At 37.3% G+C, this 15,619-nt stretch overlaps 1 protein-coding gene and 1 non-coding gene across 5 annotated transcripts in view; one reads left to right on the top strand and one right to left on the bottom strand.

The window, feature by feature from the left end:
- STAT4 (signal transducer and activator of transcription 4) overlaps window positions 1-15,619 on the bottom strand; it is a 129,571-nt gene that overhangs the window by 72,720 nt on the left and 41,232 nt on the right. The gene's annotated exons all lie outside the window — the stretch shown is intronic.
- On the top strand, window positions 12,211-12,316 carry LOC116561270. The gene has a single exon (XR_004273363.1). It is a non-coding gene; the product is annotated as a U6 spliceosomal RNA (small nuclear RNA).

The raw sequence follows: 15,619 nt of genomic DNA, 5'->3' as shown, positions 1-15,619 counted from the left end.
ATCTATTGAACACCTACTATGTGCAAGGCTCTGTGTTTGGTTTGTCGATTCCCACTCTTATCTATGTTGTCTCCCTTCAAGTAATTCAGAAACAGAGGCTATGAATTCACCAGTTCACACATGGGAAAATTGAGGATTTGTGAAATGGGGTCATGTGCCTTGTTACAGGCTGACGTAGAACTCAAACCAGGTGTCAGTGCCCCTCCAGAAGGCTTTCAATAGTGGAGGGAGAAGTTTAAACATGTTAATGATCCTTCTTTAATGTTTTAGCTTGCATTCGATTTCTCTTATTCCAGCGGTACTTAGAATGTTTTCATTCTATTACTTCTCATGTCTAACCCTCAAAAGCAATCCCACTGTTGTTTTCTGTGACCGTTCTTTAACTCAACATGGTCAATTTTCTAAGCACTTCAAGTCTCCAAGGGTCCCTGGATGGGGCTCCCTGGCAACTTCTTTGGGCAGCTCACAGTTGCAGGGTACTTGGTTTACTTATTACCTCCTTTGAGGGAATTTCAATGCTCTAGCTAGCCTAAACAGTGTCTTACCTAATAGCTTTAAGGGGCTGTTTAGACTAGCTAGAGAGTGTCTTTCATTGAGAAAGGCCATAATATGCAAACTCCTGGTTTCCAATATGAGTTGTCACCTCCCACCTAGGATCCAACCACTGTGCCCTCCAGGGGGCCCTGCAGCAGACACTGGCCGCACAGCAGCCTCAACCACTTGAGGAAACACTACTTGATGTCCCTATGGAAACATGACCACAAAACCATTCCTCAGTCTGCACAAACATAGATTTGCGTTGATGCCAGTCTAGGAAGAAAGGGTCCTCTGCAGGCCTTTATTCAACAATATGCAGGTATTAGTTATGTGGCTTCCTCATAGCATATGAAAGCTGCTAAAAATGAGTTAAAGAAGCTGTTGAGTTCCCAAGGAGGCTAAAGTCTTCAGAATAAGGGACATGGGAGGAGCTAGGACTGGGGATGGGTAATAAGACTTGTAAGTACCTTTTGTATGTCCTGTGCTCACACATACCATCTCATTCAAAGCCTACTGTAGCCCTTCAAGATAGCTGCTATTATTCCCATTTTACAGGCAGGGAAACGGGGGCTGAGGGAAGCCCAACTCCAGCCTACCTGACATCCGCAGGTATCTAACACAGCATTTGGAGCTGGGTGTCATATTAATTTCAATCTGAAAGTCTGAAAAAGACTTTTTAATCTTTCTTTAAAGTGTTTTTGTTGTTGTTGTTTTTTTGTGATGTACATATATCCAAGGTGGGGAATTTATTGGCCACTTACAAATATATTGCCAAAGAGAAAATGCATGAATTTCAGTTGATACAACTGAAGTACTGTATCACTGAGTTTCTAAAATTTATAGCACTATATTTGAATTATATTTTATTTTTAAATTTTTGTTTGTTTGTTGAGACTGAGTCTCCCTTTGTTGGCCAGGCTAGAGTGCAGTGGTACAATCTCGGCTCACTGCAACATCTGCCTCCTGGGTTCAAGCGATTCTCCTGCCTCAGCCTCCCAAGTTGCTGGGATTCAGGCAGGTGCCACCACGCCCAGCTTTTTTTTTTTTTTTTTGTATTTTTAGTAGAGACAAGGTTTTGCCATGTTGCCCAGGCTGGTCTCAAACTCCTGAGCTCAGGCAATCCACTTGCCTTGGCCTCCCAAAATGCTAGGATTACAGGCGTGAACCACCACACCCAGTGAATTATATTTTAAATATACAATTTCAAATGTAGAATGTTACATATAGAAAGCAAAAATATAGATTTTATATGCATGCATGCAAGAGCCAGGTTTCAAAATTAATTTATGGTTTTGAAAGACAGGAGTGATGTTATATCTGGGGGACAAAGTCTTATCCTTTTCTTCTCTTCGATTTAACTTCTTATCCCATTCTTTATCAATTTAGAGATATAGTTAATATCTTAGGAAGACATGCATAACAAGTTTTAAAATAAATATTAATTAAGAAACAATACTACCAGTTTAAAAACGTAATTTACTTTTTTAGTTGTTGAATATTTTGGAGTATAATGTTTTTTCAAATGATCATAAATAAACAAGCTGTAATATATCCATACAATGGAACACTGCTCAGTAATAAAAAGAAATGAACACTTGATTCATAAAAAAATGTAGATGAATCTTGAAATAATTATGCAGAGTGAAATAAGTCAGTTAAAAAGAAGTGCGTGGGGCTGAGTGTGATGGCTCATGGCTGTAATCCCAATACTTTGGGAGGCCGAGGAATGAAGATCATTTGAAGCCAGGAGTTAGAGACCAACCTGGGCAACATAGTGAGACCCTATCTCTACAAAAAATAAAAATAAGTAAAAAATTAGCCAGGAATGGTGGTGCTCACCTGTAGTGCCAGCTCTCAGGAGGCTGAGTGGGAGGAGCACTTGAACCCAGGAGTTTGAAGCTGCAGTGAGCTATGATTGTATGACTGCATTCAAGCCTGAGCAACAGAGCAAGACCCTATCTGCTAGAAAAAAAGAGAGGAGGGCAACTCTATGGCTCTAATTAGATTGAACTCTAGAAAATGCACCCTCATCTACAGTGAACAATAACAGATCAATGGCTGCCTGGGGCTAGCAGACAGAGCAGAGAGAGGTAGGAGGGAGAGATTAGGAAGGGACATGAGGAAACTTTTAGGGGGTTGGCTATTTTTATTGTCTTGATTGTGGTAATGGCTTTATGGGTGTATACTTACATCAAAACTTGTCAGACTGTACACTTTAAATGTGTATTTATTGTATGTCATTATACCTCTATAAGGTTGTTAGAAATTATCATAAACTACATGTTTTTGGAAAAATATAAAGACAAAGTTTGGAGAAATTACCTACATGTATGTAACATTTGGGGCATATATTCTGGATTAAAAAAAAAAAAACAGATCACATTTGAATTCTCTCATTTCCTAGCTATGTGACCTTGGGCAACTGTGTGGCCTTTCCAAGCCTCAGTTCCCTCATCTGTAAAATGGGGGAAATAACATTATGTACCTGCCAGGATTGTTGTGAGGATATAATGAGGTAATGAAAGTAGCACTGTGTACCAGTGTATATAGTAGTAAATAGTCATCATTGTTCTAAACTGCATATACATACATGAATACATATGGGTATATGTATGCATATCTATTTTTTACTAAAACAGGTTCTGTGGCACAATCTATATATAGTATAGGATAGTGATGAGACCCAAAGAAACGATGAATCAATCTAAGAAAAAGGAATCTTCTGTTATTACAGTTATTACTTTCCTAAGTATGATCTCATTTTCGACGACTTTGTGAGGTGTTATTATTACTCCATTTCTGCAGTGAGGAACACTGAAGCCTAGGGAGAGGAAGGTCTTTCAGTTACGAGTGGTAGATGTGGAAGCAGAACACAGACTCTCTGTCTTCAAGTCGAGCTCTTTGGACAAATCATAGAAGGAAAATTCAGGATAATCTCTTGAAAGCAATAATTATTCTGTGGCTCATAATTAAATATACAATATCTAGTCCTATAGTAGAGCAAATATATTGAGAAACTTTCAGCCTTGCACCCCACTTCTGGTTCACTCCACTCCCTGGTAGGAAGGGCATTCCCATAGCTCTTTGCTGTTCTTGCTCATCTGGCAATACTCACATGAGTAGGGCACGTGGGCCCATCAGTTGTGCTGGTCTAAGCTCCCCATGTCTCATTGCTTTCCTGCCTCTGTGTCTTTGCATACATGGTATTGCCCACCTGTAACCTGCTCACACCTTTGCTTATGAAGGTCCTGCCTATAGAATTACAGCCAGTGCTGACAGACATTACTGGTGCCACTCATTCATTTGTTCCTGCTTTTGTTCCACAAATCTGTACTGAACAGCAATGATTGCTAGGCACTGATCTGAGTGCTGTGAGTAATCGTACCAAACAAGCATTATCTCTCCAATTTTTCCTTCTTTGCATCTGAACTTGTCTCTTAGTAACTATATTACAGTTGTTCCTTTGCTCTTGAGGCCTACAACAGGGTTATATAGTTCAGAGCTTGGGACACAACAGAAAGCACTTTTTCAAATGTATTGGATTGAAAAGAAGGAAAAGTACTGCATTTGACAGAATAAAACAGCACTGGATATAAATAATGCTCAGAAACTTATATAAGGTAGTCAAACTTGAAGAATTTTGAATTGGTTTAAGAGGTTCAAGGAAACTTTTGACTTCACAGGGAGATGTAAGAAGGCAATTAGGTACCACTAGGGCCAAATTTGTTTTATGTTGTCATGTGGAAGAAAGATTAAATCGGTTAAATATGAAATTTAGAGAGTGTTCCAACTTGGAGTTTCAGCAAAAAGTGCAGGGAAATAGGATAGAGAAAAAATAATTATGGAAACCAGTATAAAGAAAATCTGTGAAAATTTCTTATTTTTTAAAAGTATGCTTTTTGTATAGGAAGTAATCCCAAGAACATTATAGAAATGTTATAGAGTCCTTAAGTAGAAAAAGTGATTTATATAAGGAACAGGTTTTCATACATATCCTTTTTGATATGCCTTTGCTTTCTGCTCAATCACCACACACAGGAGGTCCCCTAGAGGTTATGGCTGATCACATCTGATGTTTAAAATACATTGTTTCTGAAGAAAACTGTGGTTTGATCTAAGATGCAATATACAGGAAGCTGCTGTTGTAATTTAGCCATAGTTGTTTTACAACTTAGGTAGCTTTTTAGACTTAGTGTATCTAATTGAATTGTGGTAGAGACAGGAATAATTATCAGTGAACGCAGTGAAAGTCTCAACTTTTAAGTGTTGTAATGTTCAACGCTAAACTGCTAAAATAATTTTAAAGTTGGCCAAAGCATAACATTTATAGCCTGAAGTCTTACCAAAATCATAGTAGCGAGACCATACGTCAATAGAATGTCCCTAAAAATAAACTGTGCTGCTTATTTGTTGCATGCGTAGTATTATTAAGGTTCCTCCAATATCTAAAATGTTATTTGCCTTATGCATATGGTACAATAAATGGATACTGTGGTACATTTTGTGTGCCATATAGAATAGTAGTGAAAGCAAAAGAAGAGATGATATATTAAAAAGAAGCATTTCAGTATCGTTTCTCTCCTACTGCTCTATTCTCACCTCCTCCGTAAAGTTTAACAGGAAGTCACAATTCTCAGTTGCATAACTCTTGTTTTCCATTCTCTGCATATTTTTCAGCTGAGCACGTATTAGAAATATGAAGTCACTTCAAGTGACAACACCATCATGACACATCTTATCACAAATGACATCACTTTTGTCTACAATCAAAGCACTGGAGCTCTCCAACCAAAACATTTCACTTGCCATAGGGCCATTGCTGTAGATCATGGACCTTATGGGCTACAGAGCTCAGGGTTGCCTTTGGAGTGGAGAGACAGCAATCACGAAGTTGAAGAGGATGGAGTTCTGCTTCAACTCAGTTTAGCAGCTACATAATGTATTGCTGGGGCAGTGGGAAGGTATGTTCCTACCCTCACAGGCAAAATTTCACAGGCTTTTATGCATCGTCATCATTGCTATTGCTATTTTTTTTTGTTTCCAGAACTGATGTACTGAATCGCACATTAGTTTGTATGATTAAAAAGGTAAATTTGTTTATTTTTCCCTTTAAATTTGGTATTTTAATTTTTTTACAAGTATAAAAGTGTGTTACTTTTATAAACAGAAAAAAAAGTACCTGTTTTTCATTTCTCCCAACACTTATGGAGGGTCTGCTACATGCTACACAACGTGCTGAGTATTGGGAATACAAAGTTGAAAGAGGTAATTCCACCTCCAGGTCATTTCATCAAAAACTAGTTCACCAAGAACTCATTTGTGAAAGTGATTCCTGGTCCTTTCTTCTAAAAAACTCACAAGCTAAAAAAAACGCAGACATGTAAGCAGCCATGAGATGTCTGCTTTATTGGTGTTGAACAAAGCTATTGTTCAAGGCTCAGAGAGGAAAATAATTCTTTGAGGTTAAGAATGGATCCAGTGAAATAAAGCAACCTTGGTGTCTCACACTAGGACACATGGCTTCATAAGAGGGGTGTGGGTTGGATTCCATTACCCACTTGTCCCTCTGTGTGTTTCATTTGTGCAAGACATAACCTGCCAACCATACTTCAATGCCTTGGAGAGCTCTACTGTTTTGAAAATATCTTTGGTCTTGATGCTATCTTACCAGATTCTGCAAAAGCTGACAACCCATTTTCATTGTGTCTCATCAGGTCCTTAGTCACCTGTGACAGTTGAACAGAATGCTCCTTCCCCTGGAGCAAAATCACAATAGCTTGTTTCCAAAGAGGATCTCAGGTTACATTAAGTATCTTGGTGATTTGGCTGGTACTTGACCTCAGTCCTCAGAAATATTGACTTTGTGTCAATGCATACACAGTGAAGAATAAATTACATATTTTCTTGCATATGTTATGCCAGGATTATGCTAATTAATAAACTTCAATTTGGTGGGGGTGGGGGGAGTCCAAAAATGTACTTTCACCCTAAATACTAGGTCCTCTTTTTGATTATTCAAGTAGGGCTACTTACAGAAGGTCAGATAAGACAGTATCTATTATACAGTACAGCTTATTTCTTGCAGGAGGAAGGTATTAGTTATATGGTACGTTTGGCTGACATGAACATTATGACCACAGAAAAAACTTAGAATGTGTTGGATTATTAGACAAACTGCATTTGTTTGGTTTGTGGTCTGCTCGTGACATAGAATGCTTCCTTGGCACAGGCCATGACAGACAGAGTCAATGGCATGTTTCCATCATTTCCATTCCCAATGTGAAGCTAAGATCACATTTGTATCCTTTGTTCACTGATACTAACAAGAGGGAGCTGATTTGATAACACAGTGCTTTTAGACCTATGATATGGCACCATGTCCTCTACAGAATCATATCACCTCTACATCTCAGCCTAAATTAATGCCCTTGTCAGCTGCTCTTGTGGCTGTGCAATTACTTTGCAAGCTGAAGTTTAGATAAAGAAGAATCAGTCTAGTTATTATAATAAAATAGCCCAAGGAAAATTGAGAAATGCTAATTCAAGTTAGAAAGAAATACCTCTGAGTAACCCCAAAATAGTCTTCCAATAAAATCAGAGTAGATTTGTAATAAATCAGAAGGAATAACCTTATAGATTTGCATTTTTTTAAAAAGCATATTGCATGAAATTTAGACCAAGATGGCATGCTTTGGGAACAGACCATCCCACTTAACTTTCTTGGTTGAAGCAGGACACCACTGAAGGCTGCTTGAAGACTCAGCTCCAGTATAATTACTTGCAATTACTTATTTAATTACTGTCCTTTTTGGTACATTACATACCTCATGGGCAGGAGACACCTCTGTCTTATTGCCAACATCAGAAGTGTTCCTGGCAGAGAAACTCCCCAACATATACTTGTTGGAGGAATAAATGACTGAAAGTAAATTTACTCAAATGTCTCAGAAATGACAAGAGGCTTGAGGTGGACAGTAAATAAATCTTTGGGAATTCATCACTTCCACCAAGAAAGCAACTCAAATATTCCTCCTGCTGGAGTAGCAAAGAGTAATGAAATATATATGAGATCTCCACGTGATTGTTTTTGCATCACTTTGAGCAAAGAGCCTCAATCTTGGCTACATGTTATAATCACCTGGGGAGCTTTAAAAAATGCAACAGGAACAGAATCTCTGCAGTGGGGCTGAGCATGGCTAATTTTCAAATGTGTCAATAAGGATTCTCATAAAGCAGGCAATGCTGAGAACATTGAGTGTAGGGCACTGTTTCTCAAATGTGTCTGATTATAAGAATTACCTGAGCTGCTCAGTCCACAACAAACCAAAAATGGTTTCAAGGGTTTTTAAACTTTGTCAGTTTGGAAGATAAAAAGTAGTCTCTTATTTTAGCAGAGAAGCACAAGTTTCTAATAGCTTAAGGCTGCTCTGGCTTCAAATTTCAAAGACTTGCCATTACATCTAATTTAGTGCCAACACAAATGTAATTTATTGCAGGGTTATTTTCCAGGATATCCTCAGGCATTTCTTCTTGTCCTAAAATAATACTTCTACAACTCTCATTAGACTCTATCTTTATTACTGTAAGTCAATTCTCATCTATCTAAAGTAATTGCCACGTGTGATTAAGTGTCAGGATGAGTCGTTTGGACACTAAGTACTGTGGGAGTGAGAGGAGAGAAAACTCAATGTGGATTTTAATGACATGTTGAGCAGGACGTGGGCTGCAACTTGAAGGATGGCTGGCGGGGAAGGAAACTGCATCCTGGGCAGAGACCATTGCAAGCAATGAGCAAAGAGTCCACTCTAAGAATACAAAATACCCAGACCCTAAATCCACCATTGCTTATTTTTCTTCTGATGCCTGAAGGATCTTACCTCTTCAAGCCACATTCCCAAAGTCCACCTTTTACCTATTCAGTCCGAATTAGAAATGGGGGCTGGAAATCTACATTTTAAATAAGTTTCTCAAGTGATTTTTGTAATGAAACACAAACTGAGAAGGATGTATCTATCTACACCATTCAAGAGGAAGACGGATGGGACAGAGTGTCCTCCAAAGAGAACCAAATGCAACAAACCAGCGCTTCTGTCACAATAAATCAGACCTGGTGTTTTTCATCTATCAAACTGGCAAAGATTAAAACACTTCATACCACTCATATTGATGATGGAATGAGATTTTATACACTGCTGGTGGGAATGTGAATTGGCACATTACTAAAGGACAATTTGGCAATTCTTATAAAAAGCCTTAACATTTTTCATACCCTTTGACATAGTAATTCCACTTTTAGAAATTTATTCTAAGGCTGTGGTCTTAACCTTGGCAGTTTATCAGAATCTCTTGTGAAGCTTTATATACTGCAAATTTCTGGGCCCAGAATCTCCTTGGAGATTCTGGGAGTGAGGTCTGGGAATCTGTTGAGTCTGTTTGTTGGTTTATTTGTTCAATACTAATGTAATCAGGGCCTATTTTTTAAAAGTTCAAGTAATAGAAAAATCAAAAATTGGTGAGATCCCCATCTTTCACTTCCTCCCCTGATTCCCTGCAGCTAATCATACTAGACATTGTTTTGCGTTTTTTCACTCAATAACATATAACATATAGTCATTCTTCCATTCCAATGTATTCAGATATAATTTTTTAATAGCGCTGTAAGTTGCATGGAGATACTTCAATTTACTTTATCAATGTGGACATTTAAGGATAGACATTTTAAGATCATTTTTGCATTTTTGTTATGAATAACAATACAATGATCATTCTTGAATGTATATCCTTTTATCTATGTGAAAATTCCTGCAGGATAAATACCTATAAATGGAATAGCTTTGTCACATTAAACTTAGATTATTATGATCATGTTTTTAGTTTGGGTCTTACTCTGTAGACCAGGCTGGAGTGCAGTAGCTTGATAACAGCTCACTGTGACCTCAAACTCTTGGGCTCAGGTGATGCTCCCACCTCAGCTTCTCAAGGAGCTGGAACTACATGTGCATGCCACCATGCCTGGCTAAGTTCTTCTATTATTATTATTTTTTTAATAAATTTGAGGTCTTCCTATGTTGCCCAGGCTGATCTTGAACTCCTGGCCTCAAGTAATCCTCCTGCCTTGCCCTCCCAATGTGCTGGGATAACTGGTGTGACCCATGGTGCCTAGCTGAACACAAATGGTTTTGATGCACAGAGTTAAGACTTATGGTCCTGACAAAATCACAAATATGAACAAAATTTTAACAATAGATATGTCTACTTCACCTGTGTATATTGGTGAAAAACTGAAAAATAAATGTCCACTTAATAGGTGAATTAAAATATGCTAAAAAGAGTATTTAATGGCATGTAAAGATGTTGACTAAGTGAATGTATAAAGCTTAGGAAGGAGACTCTAAAACAATATTAATTTTCAAAATAAATTAATATCGGCAGGAAATATACTATAATGTTCACAGTGGTTACCAGTTAAACATATAATTACAGATTCCTTTTGCACATCTATGTTTTCTAGACTTTGTTAGGTATGTATCACATTGGTAATAAAAAATGTTTAACAATCAATAAATATGATACTAAGCTGCATTATCAAAAAGATACGGCCCACAAGAACTCAGAGATGAGCCCCCTACATGGCTCAGCATTCATGTGGTTTGATGTCCAATAGTTTATCAGAGTTGGCTACCTTTGAGAGAAGACCTGAAACCAAAGTTGTTCACTTGCTTAACAAAAGGCCTGACATAGAACATTTTACCAAGTGCATGTTTTTTCTTTTTTTTTTTTCCCATTTATTTATTTTATTGCATTTTAGGTTTTGGGGTACATGTGAAGAACATGCAAAATTGTTGCATAGGAACACACGTGGCAGTGTGATTTGCTGCCTTCCTCCCCATCACCTACATCTCAGCATGTTTTTTCATTCATCAACAATGTTGGAGATTAGAATCTATATTTATTTAGCTTTTTAGTAGAGTTAAAAAGTTATAGACTTGGGAAATTAATTGTCCCAAAAATACAGTTTCTATCTTCTAATGTATACATGAGTATTTTTTAAAAGATGAGACAATGTTTGCCCATTCATTGGTAAGTTCTTTTGCCTGCTAAATGAACAATGAGAAAATGTGTTTAATTTACAGCAGAAGTGACAAAAGGAGGATGTTCTTAATCATATTGGTAAGGGTTTAGAAAGGTTACCGGGTGTGTTCACGGAATATTGTTTCCTAGAGATTTTAACAACAGGAAATAGATTGAGGTGGTTCTGCTGTGGTTTAGAAATCAAAGGATGGGACACCCTGGGGGTCATTCTTTGCCCTTTGACTCCTTGCATGTCAATGAGAATATAGGAGAAGAGAATGAGTTTTAGATACCCATTATGGCACTTTAAAATAATTTAAGATACATGCGAGGCTTTTAATTTCATTGTGCTTATAAAGGCAGAATGGAGTAAAAATGGAAAAGGATGGCTCATTTCCAGAGGACTAGTTAAATTGTGGTACATCCATCAGATGTGAAAGACTTATGTAAGAACACTGTAAAGCATTGCTAAAAGAAATTAAAGATCTGAATAAATGAAGAGGTGTTTTGTGTTCATGAATTGGAAGACCCAAAATTATTAAGATGTCATTTTTTCCCAAAATGATCTATAGATTCGGTGTAATCCCAATGAAAATCCCATCAGGTTTATTTGTTGAAATTGTCAAGCTAGTACCAACATTTATGTGGAAATTTCAATGATCAAGAAAAATTGAGGCAATTTTGAAGGAGAACAAGGTTTCTAGACTTTTACTATCATATATCAAGATTAGAAATCTATGACAGTTAGCTATATTGTGGTATAGGTGCAGGTAGAGACAAACAGACTAACATATTAGACACACACATAAATAAAAGTCCCCTGATTCATGTCAAAAACACCACTGCAGTGCAATGACGAAAGGATGGTCGTTTCAATAAATGGCTCTGGGTCAATTAGATGCCCACATGGATTGCTTCTCAGCCTTATGGCTAAGTTCAAGTACAGTATGCACATGGAAAAAGTCTACCTTACCCCTATGTCCTTGCAGATATAAAAGGCATCCAATGGATCCTAGTTCTTAATGGAAAAGATTAAAACACTAAAGTTCTCAGAATAAAACCTAGAAGAATGTTATGATCTAAGGCAAGGAAAGTTTTTTTTATAAAAAGGATACAAAGAATGGTAACATTTTAAAAATTTGAAAAATTGAATCTCAATTATAACTAAGAACTGTTGTTCATCAAAAGACATCACGGAAAGGAGACTGAAAAGGCAAGGCACAATATAGAAGATATTAGCAATATATATATCTGACAAAGATTCATTTGGAATATGTAAAGAATCAGGAATTAATAAAAGAGACAAAAAAAAACAATTTTAAATGGTCAAAAAGCCTAGACAACATAGGGAGACCCTGTCTCTATGAAAATAAAAATAGAAAAATAAATAAATTAACCAGGTATGGTGGCATGCACCTGTGGTCCCAGCTACTAAGAAGGCTGAGGTGGGAGAATGACTTGAGGCTGGGAAGTCGAGGCTACAGTGAGTGAGCTGTGATTGACTCACTGCACTCCAGCATGGGTGACAGAGCAAGATCCTGTCTCAATAAATAAATAAATAGGCAAAGAATTAAAGCGGTACTTTAAAAAAAGAGAATATCAGTGCTTGCTTCAGCAGCACATATATGAAAATTGGAATGATACAGAATCAATTTGCATGGCCCCGATCAAGGATGACACACAAATTTGTAAAACATTCCATATTTTTTTTGTTTTGAGAAACGCTTGAGGGAATGGATACCTTAGGATACCTTATTCTCCGTGATGTGCTTATTTCACATTGCAAGCCTGTATCAAAACATCTCATGTACCCCACAAATATATATACCAACCATGTACCTACACAAATTAAGAAAAATAAAAATAAAGAGGATAACAATATGGCCATTAAGCATAAGAGTCTCAACATTATTAATCATCAGGGTAATGGAAATTTAAATTACAACGATTTGCCACTAGATGCACCCTGAAATGATAAAAATGAATTAAAAAAAAAAGACTGACAATAATATGTGTTGGCTAGAAAGTAGAGCAACTGAACTCTCATATACTTCTGTGGCACTGTTAATTACTACAGCCACCATGGAAATGCCTGTGGCAGCATCTCCTAAATCTGCACATCTAAATGCACTATTACCCAACCATTCTACCTCTGGGAATATGCTCAAAAGTAATGAGTGCTTATGCCTACCAGTAAAGGATACAAACAAAAATGTTCCTATGTTTCATTCATAATAAGCAAAAACTGGAAACAGTCTAAGTTTCCACCCACAGAAGAATGAATAAATAAATTGTACTATAGTTATACAGTAAAATACTAAGCTGTAACTAAAACAATAAAACAAAGGAAAAATACAGTTAAAACAGCATGGATAAATCTCATAACATATAGTGAAAAAGTCTAACTCCAGAAAATTATTCAGTGAAATTTCATTCATATGACTTTCCAGATAGCCAAAAGAAACCTACAGTTATATAAGAAGGGCGGTTATCTTTGTGACTGGTGTTGACTAGGAAAAGCATTGGAAAGATTTCTACATCTTGAATTGGTGGTAGTTACATGGATGCATATTAAAAATTCATTGAGCTATACAATTAAGATTTGTGTAGTTTACTGTATGCTTATTTTGCATCAACAAACACATCTTTAAAAAGCGATGCACTTTGCTCTAAGTGCCTTGTATTAAAATATGACATAATATTCAACCTCAGTCTATACCTCTTTCAGTTTGACTTTAAAACTTTCTCATGAAATAGAGTGGGCAGTGAAAAGAAATGTCTCTCCTATGCAATTTCTAAGTGAATCTTGACCACTTTGTCATTGTTTTGTTTGAGAAACTTCAAAATCTTCTGTATTCCTGGAGTCCAGAGTGTTAAAGCTCCTGACTTAGCTCCTGGGGAGTTGGGGATGGTTCAGAAAAACCACCTCCCCTTCTAGGTGAGGGCTAGTTCTAGGTGTGCCTTGGACTTCCTTTCACTTCAGTCCTTACTCCTCTCCAGGGTGGGTACATTTTCTCTTAGCTTCCAGAGGTTTAGTGTCTTCCTCCTTCTGCTGAAAGGTTTTCTCCACCTTTCCTGCTTCTGGTCCCATCCAACCTGACCTTCTCTCACATGTACCATATTCTCAAAATACAGATGCTTCTCCACTCATGAGGGGGTTTCATCCCAGTAAACCCATCATCAATTGGAAAATATTCTAAATCGAAAGTGTGATTAATACACCTAACTTACTGAATATCATAGTTTAGCCTAGCCTACCTTAAACATGCTCAGAATACTTACATTAGCCTAGCATTGGGCAAAATCATCTAACACAAAGCCTATTACATAATAGTGTTAAATATCTCACATAATGTACACTGTACATTACACTGTACACTGTAGAGTATTGGCTATTCATCCTCATAATTGCTTGGCCAACTGGGAGCAGGGCTCACTGCCACTGGCCAGCATCATAAGAGTATTGTACTGTGTATTATAGCTAGCCCCAGAAAAGATCAAAATTCAAAATTTAAAGTACGGTTCCTACTGGGTGTGTATTGCTTTTGCACCATCATAAAGTTGAAAAATTGTAAGCCAAACCATCCTAAGTTAGAAACCATTTGTACACTTCTTTGTAAAGCCAATTCCTTCTGTCCTTAGAAACTGCTGATTCCAGCAAAGAAACTCTTAAAATCTAAATTGTTCTTATGAAGTCTATCTAAACTGATCTTGCAATAATGACATGATATTTGATCTATTTAGTTAGGAATATTCATTGCAATAAGACAACATTCATATTTTCAATGTTAGCTCAACTTCTCATTTATTTAGAAAGATACTGAGCCCTTGCTATATGCTGGGCTCTGTGGGGTGAAGCACTAGAAAGGCAAAGATGAATTCACTCAAAGAGCTCACAGTCTTATGTAGGAGACAGGCAAATATGCAGACACATTAGTTTCACTTATTTCCTATTATAATAACTTTCTACTGTATATCACATAGAATTTATCAAACTCATCTTGTTATCCCACTTCCCTCCCTAAATCTAATCTGCATTATGCATCAACATCTATGTCTGTCTATGTCAATAACCTAAGCTAAAACCCTCAGCCATCTCTAATTTTTCACTTTCTCATATTTACTTATCACATGTCAATTCTTTCACCAAATTCTCTCACAACTCCAGCACTTGTTCTCCATTCCTGTGCCACTCCCTAGATCAGAATTCTAATTTCCTTCTCCCTGCACTATGGCAATATTGTTCAAACAGATCTCCATGCCTCCAGTTTCACCACTGCTATTCTATACTCTACACTGTCGCCAGAGAAGTCTCTCCCTGTCTCTATAGTTTTGTCTCCACCGCTAGGAAGGCTTTTTATATATTAGGAACAGAAATATAAGAATCCAAAGGAAAAGATTTGGCGAGTTGATGAGTTACTCAACTACAGAGAGCCAATAAAATATTAATTCTTTCCAACATAAATCTTGACAGATGTAAGTTATGGAAACCTGGTAAGTTGTAAAGGGCAGTTGTTTTTTTTAAGTTTGATATGGTACAGATTATCTTTCCATTCCCATATCTTTCTACCGAGGCAGAGGTCACAGATTAAACGATAGAAAACAGACAGGTTCTTGATGTCATAGCCATTTATGTGGTTCTCATTTTTTAGGCGCCAATACAGCTCTTGGCTATCTGTGTGACTTTACACCTCATTGTGCACTTAGGAGCCCGCTGGGGGTGAGATCACTATGTTCTTGACAAAAGTAGCCAATCAGAGCATTATGGTAATAGACAATTGGAAAATGACTATCTACTGAGCCACTGGCTCTGGAGCCTCAATTGTTTTTTATTATTATTATTGTTGTTATTGAGACAGGGTCTTGCTGTCACCCAGGCTACAGTGCAGTGGTGCAACCATAACTCGCTGTAACCTCAAACTCCTGGGCTTAAGCAATCCTACCACCTCAGCCACCCAAGTAGCTAGGACTACAGGTGCACGCTATCATGCCCAACTAATTTTTTATTTTT

Source organism: Sapajus apella, unplaced genomic scaffold (assembly GCF_009761245.1).
Source record: "Sapajus apella isolate SASKATOON/1434 unplaced genomic scaffold, GSC_monkey_1.0 scaffold28, whole genome shotgun sequence".
In the NCBI taxonomy this organism is placed as follows: Eukaryota; Metazoa; Chordata; class Mammalia; order Primates; family Cebidae; genus Sapajus; species Sapajus apella.
Note: the sequence above shows the minus strand (reverse complement) of the source record. Positions and strands in the feature narration are given on the sequence as shown.